Raw genomic sequence first — 5,162 nt, 5'->3', positions numbered from 1 at the left:
TGCGCTATTACAAATGCCGACAGCGAGTGGGTAAGAGCAGTGGGCTGCAGGGAGGTGCGGGAGGGGAGCCCAGAGGAGACAGTGGTGGTCTGCTGCCACTGCTCCTATTACACAGAGCGATGGCCAGAAGACCGTTGTTATTATTAAAAAAAATTTCAGCATGTTGAAAGACAAGGATGAGCCGACATCGTGCATGTCAGCTGACCATTGCCTTTTAACAGTAGCTATTACACCAAGCAATTATTGGCCATACTGGCCGATAATTGCTTGGTGTAATAGGGCCTTTACAGTCGTAGGCTGATCAGTTACTGCCAGTTTCAGTAATGTCTGAACCCTAACAATGTCACCGCAATGAATTGTAAGTGGATGGCCTTCAAGCATGACATGCTGTCCCTATAGATGGGTATGTTATTATGTAGAAGTGTAAACTGAGAGTCAACTGGTCCACAGTAAATATGGAATACCTGTCCTCAAAATGCTCAAAGACATAAAATAGCTGTCCACAATAAGGGTGCCTTCACACCTACCGAATCCGCAGCGGGTCTCACTTCTGCGGATTCGTAGCGAGAACCGCTGCGGGTCCGGTACCATTCACCTCTATGATAGCACATACTCGCAGCAGGATTGGCTGGGGATGGGGGGGATGCGGGCTGCTGGATTCGTGTGAAGGCACCTTAAAGCTTCCCATAGACATAGAATAGCTGTCAACAAGCCCAGAAACAGTGAATAGCTCCCATTGAAAGAGATAGCAGTCAGGATTCGGCCCGGAGTCTGCGGGCAGGGGTTCGGAGTGGAATTTTGGCTTTGATTCTGTAGTGTGAATGCGCCCTAAAGCTGCCTATAGGGATGAAATAACTGTCACAGTAAAGCTGCCTATAGGCATGTACTAGCTGTCCACAGCTGTTCACAGTATCTGCCCATAGACATCGTTTAGCTGTTCCCTTTAAGGGTACGTTCACACCTACCGGATCCGCAGCGAATTTGATGCTGCGAGTTAGCAGCGAAATACGCTGCGAGTATTGGACCCGGCCCCTTTAATCCCCGCGCCGCTGGCCGAAAGCCTGCCTGTCTGCAGCCCCGTTCGCCCGCACCGCTGGCCACCCCGAGCATACATTACCAGCTCGGTGCCACGGCTTGATTCAAGCTCCCGGCTCACCTCGCTCCTCTTCAGCCAATCAGGGCTGCTGTGCACTGATTGGCTGAAGAGGAGTGAAGGGAGCTGGGAGCTTCACACATCCGCGGCACCGAGCTGGTAATCTATGCTCGGGGCGTCTGGCGGTGCAGGTGGACAGGCTTTCAGCCGGTGGTGCAGGGGTTAAAGCGGCCAGGTCCCATACACACAGCGGATTTCGCTGCTAACTCGCAGCGTCAAATCCGCTGCGGATCCGGTAGGTGTGAACGTACCCTAAAGCTACCCATAGATATAAAATGGCTGTTCACAAGTTGCCCATACACATAGAATAGCTGTTGGCCAAACAATCATCATACACTGTCTTCCATTTAAACATCACACCTAGAAGAAAACCGAAAGGAAATTACGCTCAATGGGGAGATTTAGCAAACATGGTGTAAAGTAGAAGTGTCTTAGTTGCCCCTAGCAACCGATCAGATCCCACCTTTTATTTCCCAAAGAATCTGTGAGGAATGAAAGGTGGAATCTGATTGGTTGCTAGGGGCAACTAAGACAATTCTACTTTAACCTTTTTGATAAATCTCCCCCAATGTTTTAGGAACCCCAACTAAAAGGTTCAAATGAATAAGGAATAGACGCTCACCAGTTGTGCACATTTATAGAATACAATTAGTAATCTGAAAAATATAACAATCCAGCAAAAGAAATGTTTGCAATCATACATAGATACAATATGCACTGTATTCCCCCATAGTTCAGCCACTCAGAACTTGTATAAAAGCCTATGTATACCTTATGTAACACAGACAAGCAATGTTCTGGTATTCTAATAACTCCCCTATATCGAAGGACAAAGCCCTGGTTTTTTAAGCACAACTGCGAGGGTCATATGTAGAGAAGAGGCTGCCTCATCCCTTCTCCAAACAATAGAAGCGGCAGGCTAAGTTTATCTTATTTAGAGAACATGATCCCTGAGTCGGGGGTTTCATAGAGTGGCCAGACTATGACTTCATTTTTCAACTCAAAGCCAAGATTTTTGTTAACCCTACTTTTAGTCTAGTATGCAGAAAACAGTCAAAATGAGTCAGGTAATTGTGTGGACTGAAAGAGTCGACACTTAGTGTTGCCAATTTATTATTATTTTTTTTTAATCTGGAACTACAAGTCATCAAAGTGAAAAAATAGATTTATTTTTTTTTTTACTCATTTATTTAAGTAATTATTTGTTTTACTTTTTATGACTCTTAAATGAAGAGTATACACACTAATATAAGAGGCAATATAATATATTATGTTTTGGCAATACAAAGTGACTGGGGGGCATCTGAACCAGTTTATACTGATAGTTTCAATTAATATAATATTGAAGTTGTTGCTTTAGACAAGCTCTATTTCTTAAGAGGACCCCCTAAAAATAATATGATAGTGCGGTGTGCTGCTGTTTGAAGTCTGCAGTGATCAGCAGTAATTTGTAAAGTTACCCACGCACAAGTGGTTAGTTTCTATGCAATACCACTGTAAGGGAAATCATTCAAAAAACAAACTTTTTTTTTTCATTTGGTTGGGGGTGCCTTAATCATAAAAAAAGTCATACCTACCCTGAATCTCTGAATCTGAGAAAACCGCCAATAAAACCGCCAGTGGCCAGTTGTTAGCTGGACGTCAATGGAAGTTTATGGTGTTTTTGAGGCTATTTCCAATGGCTTCCACCTATTATGTTTCCTGTTACCGCCTTGCAAGAATTGCCAGTTCAGCCAATCACTGTCTTTGGTGGGACCCTGATGTAGACAGTTCCCTCTGGGATAATGTGTCACAGGAAGCAGGAAACATCAGTGATGAGTGGGGACCTGGAGCTGTTGGAATGGCAGTTGTAGAGGATAGGGGTAAGTAAGTATGTTTTCTTTTCTATGTTTGTTGCACTCCCAGCTAAATATAATGGATTTTGACCCAAGACAACCCCTTTAAATATTGATTAATTATCAGTAAAATCAATGTGCTATCAATGTATTGTATGGACATCCAAGGATCAACAGAACAATAAGTGTTTTGTAACTGAATTTCACTCTGGCACATAATTCACTAATATAATTTTCCAAACCCCTTACAACTGTAACTAAACATCTTGCCCGTCTCATTGGTTCCAGTACTATTCTAGAACAATAGACTGGCACCACCTGACATACACTGGATAAACAAACAAGAGAAGAGCAGAGCATTAAAGGCTTTATCACACTATTGATCGCTAGTGAAATCTAGCGATTTTGTAGCGAACGATTCTGAGGTTATTACATTCACCGATTACGGTTATGAACGATCGTTTTTACGTCATTATATGGTCGCTAATTATTTCTCAGGACAGCCCACACAACATGTTTTATTGGCAAACCACTTATTACTCAAACAGATATCCGAACGATCAGGGAACTATCAACGATAATTTTATAACATGTTGAAAGACAATAATAAAGGATTTTTCGTTTCTTGTTTGATCGTTGGGTGTTATTAAACTGAAAGATATGCAACAAATATATAGTGGTACAAACAGATGATATACTATGACACATATACAACCTGTAGTACTGTTACCCAGTACAACAGTGGAAGGAAAGACCCCCTACGTTACGTTGCCACTCTGCACCAACATCGCCATTGGTTCCAGTATTTCCATGCATTTCTACATTACTACTGTACAAGCACAAACCAGAAATGATTTTGAATGGAATGATGTAAGCTTACTTCATTATTCTGATTCCATGATCACTGACAGACAGTGTAGAAGAGAGATACTGAGCGTTTCTATTGATCATATAACACCAACTGAATGGACAGCTGTCTATCCCATTCTCCATATGCACAAATTCCTGTTAAAATGTTTATGTATTCTCAATGGGCAGAGGGGGGTTAGCTGCTGCCTATCTACTCTCATGATCATCTGTCAGGGTACAGACAGGAGGCCCCATACATAATGTATAGTCCATCGGTCCTGACAGAAATGGAGGTTTGGACAACATTTTTCTAATGTGTATGGAGGCCTTAACATGTACCTGTCATGACAGCCCACTGCTGGATCAGAGGAGATTTCTTCTGTTAATCCAGAAGTTTGGGTTTCCATGGCTATGAACTCACCATGAGAACATAATGGGCTTGACCCCCATTGGAAAAAAGGGAAGGGACAGACCACTTTGGGGGGAGAGTTTAGGTAGGTGTCTCATCTACTCTTGGTTTATTCTCAACTTTATTAACACTTAGACAATTGAAAAAATTAACATAGCACAGCACCCAGTTATCAACAAGACAATTTTGGATTACATGAAGTAGATCTTTGAGAATTCTTTGGATTACAGTCAGTAGTTGAAGTTTAAAATTTCAAGAAGTAGCTGGAAGATTTCCCTGACCGCAGTTTTTATTTGACCATTAACATAATTAAATTTCACATTTATAGTTATTAATTTCAAACATTGTGAAACACGGTGAATATTGCGACATATGAGTCTAGATGGATTTCACAGTGGCCAGGGAAAAATCATCAGTAGTTAAGTCTTGTCACTGGAATGACAGGCTGTAAAGCTCTTAGTAATTCCTCTGAATCATCAGATTACACATTAAGTTCCCAATATGTGTGATGGTCTGTGTAAACCTTACAAACGCTGAATCTGTGGAACTTTGAGGTTCTTTCAAAATGATAGGTGAATTTAATGGTAAACAAATGTACATTTTCTTTGACTACATATACCAGTGGAATTAATAATTCTAGCTTTTCCATCTTTTTTTTTTTTTTTTTAAAGTATCAATAGGGAAAGATTATCTGATATTTGTAAAAAAAAAAAAAAAGTCTATTTGGCAGGGCTACTTAGAAGAACACATTGGTAAAATACAAATTCAGACCCATACATAGTCCTATTAAACCACTATAGATGGCTGAGATACAAAGAATGAATGGTTAGTTCACCATCTCTGTTGGTAAGATTGGTGGGTCATTTTTAGAGATGAGCACAACTTGAGCATGCTCTGGTGTGTCCGAACCTAAGGG

This window comes from Dendropsophus ebraccatus, chromosome 9, assembly GCF_027789765.1.
Source record: "Dendropsophus ebraccatus isolate aDenEbr1 chromosome 9, aDenEbr1.pat, whole genome shotgun sequence".
Taxonomy (NCBI): Eukaryota; Metazoa; Chordata; class Amphibia; order Anura; family Hylidae; genus Dendropsophus; species Dendropsophus ebraccatus.
This window is presented reverse-complemented; position numbering follows the sequence as displayed.